Raw genomic sequence first — 12,100 nt, forward strand, 5'->3', positions numbered from 1 at the left:
ATCTCCATGAAGCCCGGTTCTAACGGGAGGCCGCTCGCTGCAAAAAAAATAAAGTAGACCAAATTAGATCATTCTAATCAATAATGTCTTTAAATGTTAGATTTAAAAAAGTTGAATTATACCAATATATACATTTGTGAAAGCATGCATGGGGGAGAGTCTTCAAGTGATCCTGAACTCACCTGACTGCAGGTTGTGGAGGTTGCAGAAGTTCTGTCCATCATCAAGAAGACCGGAGAGTCCAATAGAAGTGGACTGTGCCTGGTAAGCAAATATATAAGATGGTTACATTTACATTGAGGGTTACAACTATCATGACTTTGTCAGTGTTTTTTGACACATTAACAACAAATAAACAATACCTTGTCAAAAGATTTTGTCTATTTTCCACATAAATGATTTCTTCTGTCAACCGATTTCTTTGTCTTTTTCAAATCCAGGGGATCTGTAGCTTACGGAGCCCCCTAGGGGACATGGAGAAGAAAAGAAAAAAAAATAGAAAAAAAAAAAAAAACCTTTGCGAGATATGGCAAAACCTTTGCGAGATCTCGCAATACTTTTGCGAGATCTCGCAAAACCCCTTTGCGAGATCTCGCTATAAAGATATAACATCAGTGCTTGGCAATAGGCACAGGTTTACACATAGACTGTATATATAAAGGGTTTCACATAAGTGAAGACACCTAACCCTAACCCAGATTTGTGAACAATATTTAACAGAAATGGTTATTTTGTGTATATAGAAAATGTTTTAGATCTTTGAGTTCATCTCATGAAAAATGGGAGCGAAAACAAAAGTGTTGCGTTTATATTTTTGTTCAGTGTAACTGCAGGCTTCACATGCTTGTTATAGAAGGTGATATTTCACTTTTGTGCGCTTTGCGAGATCTCGCAAAACCTTTGCGAGATTCGAATCTGTCAATAACTCAGCTCAGAGGGACGTGCATGTCCCCTCGCTCTGAGTGTTCTCTTGAGGCAGTGAAACTTCAATAAATGTAATTCTCTGTGATCTTTGTGTCCGTTCGTATTCTTTTCTCCTGCAACTTGGCATGGTGAGGGACCCATCCATTGAACAATAATCTAGTTTGATCTTCTCTACTTTAGTCAAGTTTGCCCAAATTAACTTTTCCAAATAGCTATTAGCTATACAATAACAGGAATATTATTGTTTGTTTAAAAACAATAGAGTTTTCACAGGCGGTGTAATAAACCTCTCTTCCTGTCTCCCATGGCTTCTATCTCTTCAGTTTTGTTCATTTATTCGTAAGTTATGTTTCTCTGGTGAGAGGTCTACGTCTTTCATGCCAAGAATTTTTGAAAAATCCATAAAAAATAAAAGCGCGGTCTGCAATGTGTTGACAAGGTAACGCTAGCCATTACTCTAGAGTCTAGACTCTGGAGCTATTTCAGTCCAAACCACTTTAGTCAAAGAAAATGTATTTAAATCTGCAGTAAGCAACATTTGCTGGTATGGCTTTGTCTTGACAGCTTCCCCCCTTTCCAGATGCATACATGCATGCCTAAGGCTAAAAGAGCAGCAGCAAAATGACCCCCATAGGGTACAGAACAAAGCAGGCATCAATGACAACAGAAACAACATTAGATGTGTCAAATACAGCATGAAAGAAGGAGGAGCTGGGGTGTAGGTAGTTTACTTAGTAGCCTGCAGAGGAAACAGCCATTGTTTGAGGTTTTTGAGACCCTACGAGGACCCCCAACACAAACAGCTCCTAGTGCAAACAACAATCACTCCAACAAGGGAGTTGTTCATCTTTGGTCTGTCATTTGTACTATATTGTAACATCATAGTACATTTCCATTTTATGTCCAGCTATGGAAATTAAATTGCAGAGCACATCCCGATCAAACCTAGGTTAACCCTGTTACCCCCAAGTGTACAGTTTCGGGATCAACTGTGTCTGAATATTACTTATGTCACTGTCGGTTGTTTTGCCCCTATATTGAAAAGTACCTCACCTACAAACATTATGACAGTATATACAAAGTCTATATAATATCGTTTTTTTTCTCTTGTGTATGATTTTATTATCTGTGCACTGCGCATGAACCTATATGGAGCGCGTGTGTACGTATGGCTCAAATCACAAGATTTTCCAATTTCAAGGACCAGTAGTCATCATAGTCATTCACAGATCAGAGGACTCCTGTTAGCCATACATGTTGGTCACAGTCACCACATGGAGAACAAATTACGTGCATTAAATGATCACATTCTTCAACAACAGCAAAGAGTGGCTGATGGCCATTCACAAAGCAGGTGACTATTCAGTTTTGTAAATGACCTAAGTAAGTGTATCATAAAAATAAAGTTGTTTTTTTTAACACACATACCTACATTAATATCCAAGCCAGGCAGGGGAGATGGCATATGATGAGTCCTGGTTGGTCAGGGCTACTCTTAACTGTGAAGCTCGCTTAAAATGTTTTTATCGTTACCCTAATGCTGTCCAAAAACACAACATGTGGTCTCCGTTCTGCGATGTATGGCCACTATTGACGAAGAGCTCAGTGTGCTGCAGCCTGGTTGGACACTGATTAATCTATATTTAATGTATGCCACTTATCACACACACACACACACACACACACACACACACACACACACACACACACACACACACACACACACACACACACACACACACACACACACACACACACACACACACACACACACACACACACACACACACACACACACACACACACACAGTAGGGCATAACTGTGAATGTATAGTTTACCATTTCTCACGCCTTATGACTGCAGAGTACTGTAGATAGTCGAAGCTGGCATTGTACTGAGGGGTAAAGATGGGGAAGACCCTGTTGTTTTCACTTGCACACCTAGCTTCGTAGCCTTTATGTCTGTGACTGTATAGTACTGGCTTTTTTTTCATTCTACAAGTATTATTGTGACAGTGAGAAGGATGCGGTTTGAGGGTTGGGGGGATGAGGGGAGCGAAGGGCGACTGAGACAGGAAGTACTAGCACAGGTGCACAGGAAGAATGGCCCCTAAGACAAACACTGATATGTCAAAGGGACACAGCAGAGCATGAATGAATATTTATTGCATCTTCACAGGTTTGACCATGTGTTTGTTGCACTCACACACTTAAGTGGCACAATCACAAACTCTGCCTTTTAAACTTAGTCGACACAGCTCTTTCTCTGATTCAAAACTTTTATCACATACAGTGCTTGCTGTGCGATTTACTTGAGTGAGCAAGTGAAAAGTCAACAATATAATTGCTTGGTCCTTGGTTAACCTGGAGTCTTGGTTCATTGTAAAGAAAAGAAGAAGTTTGATAAAAAAATTATGTTATCGCTGGTCTGGTGGTGTAGTAGAGGAAGTTACTGGTGAAGCTACAACTTCTGCTGAATCTGGGTCACTTTTTAAAGACATCTGATTTTGTTAAATTAAACCAAACTGAACATCTACAACGGGTCACAAGGTGATCTCATAAGTCCCCAGAAAACTTATATTTTTATATTTATATTTTTCTGCATAAAATCATGGCTATTCATTTTTCTCTATTCATTGATTTTTTTTTCTTGCTTTATCTTGTGAAATACTGCAAAAAAGGTGTCTGGAACAATCTTCTTTGAAAACCACATGTTGACTAAACCTCTTACACTTATGCAAACCTCTCAAAAGCTACAAAATAAAGGTTAAGTGACCACTGGCTTACCGAACACAACCAGAGAACCGCTTGGGCCTCAAGGTCCTTCTCCTCAGAGAGAGAGGGTGGCATCAAATATTTTCTGAGGTAAAAAATTAAGATGATCAGACCGATAAGACCGATCTCACTCATCAGTACTCGGCCCCTCCTCTTCATCATCTACATCCTCCCCCTCCGTCCCCCCCCCCCATCAATCCATGCCGGTTGATCAAGTTTGATAGTCCTATACTCCCCACCCTAAATCAAATCAAATCAAGTTTTATTTATAGAGCACATTTATAAACGAGTTTTGGTCGAGCCAAAGTGCTGTACATATAATAAAAATAGCATACAGTAGAGACACTTTACAGCAAATACAACAGCACAGATTGTTCAGAGTATCAGTATGAGAAAAACGACACCCTCTAACCTTAGACCCTCGCATCGTACAAGGAAAAACTTCCAGAGAAAACCCACAGTTTAAGGGGAACATGGGAGAAACCTCAGGGAGAGCAACAGAGGAGGGATCCCTCTCCCAGGACGGACAGACGTGCAATAGATGCCGTGTGTAAATCGAAGAGATAATACATTTTACAAAATATAGACCGAATGTTAGGAAATGCATGTGTCTGTAATAAGAAGATGAATCCACGAGGATGTCAGCTACAATCCTGTCGAAGCCATCAGGGAAGCAGCATGACGAGACCCAAGGCAGGACCGCAGAGACAGGTTCAGCCACGACCCGAAGTCCGCGACTTAATCCAGAACTCAGGATAGAGGATCCAAGACACAGGACTACAGCAAGAGGGTCAGCCTCGACTCCGGATCCCGGCGTAGATATAGATACAAAACAAGAAAACAGATTTGGCTGGGTTAATCGGAACAAGAGAATACACAGACACAGACAGAGAGGGAAAAGGTCATTGGATAAAAGTTATTCTTGATAACCCTCTAGAAAGATCTCATGAACTTCCCCACTCAATATATCAAGACCCGAGCAGTTCTATTAGATATAGGATAAGAAACAGAGATAGGGAGCACACAACCTATCTCTTCGTCAGATGCACTCCCCCGCTTATCTAAGCGACTCTGTACCCCGTTACACTCTACCAGGCCATAGACCAGCAGAGGGGAAATGGGGGGTGTGTAAGGGTAAGGGTTTTTAAGAATAAACCGTAAGGGTCTAAAGGGAAAAAATATGAAATATAAGGTACTATATTTTAAGTAATCCTATCTACTATTCCTATATTTGAATAATGTATAAACTATTTTAAAAATACTTTATGAAATCCTATGTTATGTTATAAATATTAAAATAAAGAACTAAATGAATAAATAAAGAACTAAATAACCTTCCCTTATATCGTAAAGCGATTTTGAGTCCTTGAAAAGCCCAGTAAAAATATAATGTATTATTATTATTATACTGACAGGCAGGGATTTTGGGCCCCATGAAAAGATATCACATTGGTTACTTTCAATGACACATGAAAATAAACATGTGGAAGCTTGTCACAATTATGTTGCATTTGCCCCTGAAATCAGACTTTATAAAATGTTAAATGTCAGACTCATCATGAGTTACGGTCCTTGTAATTGATTTGTTCATGGGTATGACTTATGTGTCTTGTGGTGATTATGTGACAGAACAGCCCTGATGTCTTGAATTCCACAATACAATGCCTCTCATTTAAAGGAATGGTATGCTCATGACACTCATTTTTAAATAATTATCATCCGATAAAACAGACCAGTCTCTGCCAGTCTCTCTTTTTTTTTTTTAATCCGATGACATTATCAGTGATTTTAAACTGATTATATACCGAAATAACATCAACACTGTGGGCGCCGCCATTTTCCGGACGTGACGTAAACCATGCGTTTGGTTTTCGAAGACACGTTGATCTCCATGTTATTTACTGTAGTTTCTCTCTTCAAATATGCCTCACTGTATCGCGAAATATTGCCACAATTCTGATAGGAACAATCCACGGAATGCTCGGTTCCATCTGTTGCCAAAAGGTAAGCGTAAGAAGTACATTCGGAGGCAGTGGCTAGCGAAATGTGGCCGGCCCGAACCGAAAGATGCACAGGCTCATGTATGCAGCGAACATTTCACATTTCCGGACGACTACTCTGAGAGTATGATAAAACATAACATGGGATTTATGGAACAACCATTACTTAATGGAGATGCAGTACCATCGGTCTTTCTGGTGTCATCACCGACCAGGACACCAGTTCGGCCAGTTGAGAAATCGCCCTCTGCAAGTGTGAAGCGACGGAGGAGCAGAAGTAGTGCTCGGAGTAAGAATAAGGTATGTTATAGCGCATTTCCATTGCAGCGGCTAGCCCCGTTTTAACGTCCTTTAGCGTCCAGGCCAGGACAGTTTTTGGTGGCCTTTCCATATAGCGTAGTACCGGCTAGTGTGTATTTTACCCCAGTTTTTTCCGGCCCCATAAAATCGTGATTCTATGGCCAGGGACAATGAAGCTGAGTATGCTAAACTAGAGAGGGAATCGCTAGCAAGGGTGGTACTACATGCATACATATAGTATCTTATATCATCTTCCTATTATACACGCATGCATTTCCAAACATTTGGACTACCTATGTTGCAAATGTATTATCTTTTCAATTTACACACGGCATCTATTGCACGTCTGTCCGTCCTGGGAGAGGGATCCCTCCTCTGTTGCTCTCCCTGAGGTTTCTCCCATGTTCCCTTTAAACTGTGGGTTTTCTTCGGAAGTTTTTCCTTGTACGATGTGAGGGTCTTAGGACAGAGGGTGTCGTATTGTCATACTGATATGTATGGATGAATTCCCCCATCCAATCTCTTCACATTGGTCAAAACTTGTTCCTCTGCTGACGAGTCCGAACTGAAATACTCCACCATGTTTCCGTGTGTTGACAAAGTGAACGCATGGATGACGTCACGACCATCACGTGACTACTGAAAATGGCAAACATGGCGGCGGCCAGACGGAATATACAGGTCTTGATAAAAAAGAGCTATAAAATCATTATTTACCGGGGAATATCGCTGATTTTTTCAGGGTATGGTTTAAACATAACGTTTCACTAAATACTGAAGTTTTGATTAATTATCTAATGAGTGGACCATTCCTTTAAAATCCTGCAAACCCTTGAGCAGTATCGCAATTCCACAAAATACACATGTTTATGCCTGGGAAATTTAGTGAGAGTTGTTCTATATGAGAATGAAATAAAAATAAAGATATATAAATACAAACTATTTATATACAGAGAAGTAAAATAAATTAATGTAAAATGTCCAATAATCACATTTTTATAAATGAAACATGCCCCTGAAATAACATTTTACCAACATTTGTGAAGAAAGTTTAAAAGTCAGCTTTCCTTTAAGTAAGTAATACTTTTTAAGATTAAGGTGCCGATTTCATCAATCTGGACACAATGTCCTGATTAGTCTTAATATCGTTAAACCTTAGAACGAATACTTTTGCTTGGAGCTACTTAGTCAGAAAGTAGAGGTGTTGATGTTACATGTTATTAAATGCAATCTTGAAGATGAGACAGCCACAAAATATCATGTTTCAGAGCAACCAAAATCAAAAAGGATTTACATGTGGCTACATGGCTAAGGGGAAAGGAGTATTGTGTATAAATGTACTGTATGTATCAGGAAAGAAGAAAATATCTTTTTCTGAAACTTTTCGAATCTCTTAACACAGATATAAAGACGTGAAAAAGTTGATTTTGCATAATAGGTGACCTTTAAGTCAATGGTCACAAGACACAAAGTATAGGCCATTAACAAAATCAATTTCAAGGGTCCTTTGCTTGACAAGCCTGATTTTTAGTATAAATTAGCTGGCAAGGGGACCAGTCAGCATCCAGCTCTCTCAGAAACACCACTGCTCTCCAGGAAGAAACCTGCTCCGTATCAACATGAAGACTCTGCTGCTGGCCTCTGCTCTCTTTGCAGGACTCTTTGTCTCTCTGGCTGCCGTCCCTGTTCCTACTCCTGCTCCTTATCATGCCTTCTGCAGAACAATGTGGTGAGTTGGGATGCTGAGATGTTACATGTGTTGTGTGTTTCATCATGAGTTGAGACAATATTTTGGTGTCAGGAAAGTAAAAAAACAGAAACTGGATAAAAAGTTGCAACATGTTACTCTGAATTGTTGTTGTTTTTTTGCTCCAGGCTCTTTGCAGGACCTTGTACTGATATCAAGACCATATTAGTCACACAGATTCTAGCCTCCAGCCCTGAGTATACGGTAAGAGCCGCTGTGCTGTTGATGATGTTTTAGACCAGGGGTGTCCAAACTACGGCCCGGGGTCCAAATGCGGCCCGCAGGCCATTTTGAATCGGCCCTCAGCTAATTAAAAAAGTGTAATGAAATATGGCCCACAAATGAGCATTGTTCTTGTTTTATATTGTACTTCTTAAATATACATGTAAACATGTATTATACAGTATTCATGTGTTAATACAACAAATAACATTTTCTAACAAATCTAAGTTGATTAGAAAAAGCCCAATAACTTATTTACATAACAAGCTTGAAATAGTTATGTGTTTGTGCCCTGATCAGGCGCTCCTAGTGTGATGTGTCATGTCTAGCTGTAGTTTCCTGTTATGGTTTTGTAGTCCTTATCGTTTCTCCTCCAGGTGTACCCATTTGTAATTAACCCAGGTGTGTCTTGTCTCGTCATTACCTCATGTATAAGGATTATGCTTTCCCCTTTGTCTGGGGCTGATCCTGTCTGTGCAGTACGTGTTCTTGTCTGTCATTACTTTATATTTCCTTTGTCCAACCATGGTGGTAATTATTAATTAAATTCTTCTTTTGACTACTTCGGCTACCGTCTCCTTTATTATGTTGCCTTGACTCGACATTGAGCCTGCTAACAGTCAATGGTTACGTAATATGGGGGCTCGTGCCAAACTGATTTGAGCAGGAATTTGGTGGTGGCCGCTGAGCTTAGTCCACACTTTGAATTATGGTTGACAGTGTCGTGTGTGTGGCCCATGTTTTATACCCTCTTGGTAAATAATTCTCCAATAAGGAGCGTTTTCATCCAGCTAGGGCAGCTGGACCATTTTCTATGGTTCCTTCCTTCGCCTGGAAGACATACCGTCTATGCTGGTCGGGGTAGTAGGAAGACCCTGTCAGGCTCCTCCTAGGCCGGCGTATGTCAGCTAGTTAGTTATATAGGGGGTCTGATAGTGAGGGATGGAAACGTTTAAGGGATGGGCCTTAGTTTTTTTTTTCCTGTTTTGAACACACGACAGTTGTTAATCTCTTGCAAATAATTTTGAGTGTGGATGCTTCAGAAGGTCATACCGGTGCTCTTCTCTATTTAGTGGATAGCGGTAGGGGAGCGGTGGCCAGAGTTGTTAAGAACAGACTGTACAGACGTGTAGGGTGAAGCCGGTTTTGTTTGTTTTTTGTGTATATGTTAATTGGTTGGTCGTATATGCTGGTGGAAGCGGGATTGGTTCTTTAGTTTCTTCCTCCCCCGGTGCGACGGTACTAGGGCAGGTATGCCTGTGAAGGTATGTGATTTTGTGGCTAGGCCAACGGTCAACGTGTTGAGCTTGTGCACTAAGGAGGAATTATCGGGGATAGCAGAGCATTACGGTGTCAGGCTTGCCCCGAGCATGAAAAAGCAGCAGCAGCGGTTAGCGCTGGTGGAGGCTTTGACCGCCATGGAGGTTATGGAGTCTGTGGGCAAACCTGAGGAGCAGGAGGTAGTCACATGTGACCCGGTTTCGGAGAACCAGGTTTTGCTGAGGAAGATGGAACTAGAGTTTAAATTCGAGCAGCTGAGACATGCAGAGCGGTTATGCGCTCGGGAAGCGGAGGAGGCAGAACGTGGGCGTGTGCATGAGCTTGAGCTTGGAAGGCTTGGGGTAGAGGCGCGGGCAGTGCATCATGAAACTGGGTTCGATGCTACTAGGCACCTACGTCTGGTCCCGCAATTTTCCGAGAAGGATGTTGACAAATATTTTTCTATGTTCGAAAATATAGCCACAACTCTGAAATGGCCTAATGACCAGTGGACATTACTTCTCCAGAGCGCACTCACCGGGAAAGCACAACACGTTTACGCGTCACTTTGCCCAAACACCCAGGATTACGCCGTGGTGAAGGCTGCTATCCTTAGGGCTTACGAGCTTGTGCCGGAGGCGTATAGGCAGAGGTTTCGCGCTCTTAGAAAGAACAATGTGCAAACCTACGTGGAGTTTGCTTACGAGAAGGAGCTGTTGTTTGATCGTTGGTGCGCGTCGGAGAAGGTGGACACTTTGGTTAAGATGCGGGAACTCGTGCTTCTTGAGGAGTTTAAGTCATATTGTTTGCCCGATAATGTGGCGATGTACATTAATGAACATAAGGTGACTGAGTGCTCGGTGGCTGCGAGCCTGGCGGATGAGTTCGTGTTGACGCACAAAGTGCTCTTTGACAGACCTAATTATCCCGTGCGCAGGGTGGAGAGTAGACCGAGGTGGGACTTGGGTGACAGGCCTGTGGCCTCTGGCGGTGGCAGTGTGGGCCAGGTTGCTGAGCGGGGAATGAGGGGAGAAATGCGTGAGTGTTACCACTGTGGTAAAAAAGGCCACATAAAGGAGAACTGTTTTGCCCTTACCCGTCCCAGTAAACAAATATCGTTGATAATGACACCCACACCCACACACACATCTCTGAGTAGGGATGCCCAAAAGGGGTGAGGATATGAAAGCGTACTTACCGTTCATCAGTGAGGGGTTTGTATCCTTGTCCGGCGAAGGGGTGAAGGTTCCTGTGACCATATTAAGGGATACGGCTGCGTCCCAGTCATTTATTCGGAGAGATGTGCTACCTTTTGACAGTGGTTCAGAGGTGGATGCTGGGATGACTGTCAGGTCTTTTGGGATGCATGTCATGGAAGTTCCGCTTCACACTATCCATCTTACATCTGAGTTGGTGTCGGGGCCAGTGGTAATTGGGGTGGAAAATTGTTTTCCTGTCGAGGGCGTATCATTAATTCTCGGGAATTATCTGGCAGGGGGTAGGGTCCTCGTGAAGGCAGATGTGACTTGTGTGCCAGCAGAGTCTGGGGCGGTGGACGTCCTGGCGGATGCGTATCCGAGAGTGTTCTCCTCATGTGCAGTCACGCGGGCCATGGGTATTAAGGCTCTGGCCGAGGAAAAGGACGACGTGGACTTGTTTGATACCATCATAGCGACTGTTAACGGGGTGCCTGAGTGTCGTGACCCACTTATGGATAATCCCCAGGGTGCAGTACCACGGGGGCCTGAGGTGGAGGGGGCGCTCCCGGGGCAACCCGACTTGTGGTCATCATCTCAGTTTGTTCCTGAAATTGTCCCTCTTGAAGGTGATGCTGTTCTTCCATCTATTCCAGCCGGTCTCAGCCCTTTACTGCCCTCTACTTCCTCGTGTGAGTCTGCCAGTAGCGCGGCTGGGTTTTCTTTTGCTCGTGAGGAGCTTATCGCGGAACAGGGTAGAGATCCAAGCCTGTCAGGCCTTTTTGCAAACACAGCAGGAGTGGGAGAGAGTGAGATTTATAAAAGTTGCTATATCCTGAGGGATGGGGTATTGCTGCGTAAATGGTCTCCTAGCCTCGACGCGTCAGCGGAGAATGATTGGAATGTGGTGACGCAGGTTGTGGTTCCGTTTAAATACCGTCACGATATTCTGTGTTTGGCTCACGATCACAGGCTCGCAGGACATCTGGGGGTCAATAAGACGTATGATAGAGTGCTGCGTCAATTTTTTTGGCCAGGGTTGAAACGGGATGTGGTGCAGCACTGCAGGGGGTGTTCAACGTGTCAGGTGGTGGGTAAACCTAACGGGGTCATTCCACCGGCGCCACTCTACCCTATCCCGGCAGTGGGGGAACCTTTTGAGAGGGTTATCATTGATTGTGTAGGTCCACTCCCTAGAACCAAGGCAGGTAATAGCTTTCTTTTGACCATTATGTGTGCCAACACACGGTTTCCGGAAGCAATTCCGCTGAAACGGATAACGGCCAAAACAGTGTCACAGGCCTTGGTGAGGTTTTTCTCCGTTTTTGGTTTGCCTCGCGTGGTACAGTCCGACCAAGGTACGAATTTTTTATCCCGCATCTTCTCGCAGGTTTTAAAGCAGCTGGATATATCGCATAGTTTCTCTAGCCCATATCACCCACAATCCCAGGGGGCTTTGGAAAGGTTCCACTCCACGCTAAAAACAATGCTTCGGGCGTTCTGTCGTGACACGAAGGACGACTGGGATGAAGGGGTTCATTTAATGTTGTTTGCCGCAAGGGAGGTGGTGCAGGAATCTTTGGGATTCAGTCCTGCAGAGCTGGTATTTGCGCATTCGGTTAGGGGGCTGCTTAAGCTGCTGAGGGAGAAGTGGTTGGGGGAGAGCGAGCCGAAGA

The sequence above is a fragment of the Pseudochaenichthys georgianus genome, chromosome 17 (assembly GCF_902827115.2).
Source record: "Pseudochaenichthys georgianus chromosome 17, fPseGeo1.2, whole genome shotgun sequence".
Lineage (NCBI taxonomy): Eukaryota > Metazoa > Chordata > Actinopteri > Perciformes > Channichthyidae > Pseudochaenichthys > Pseudochaenichthys georgianus.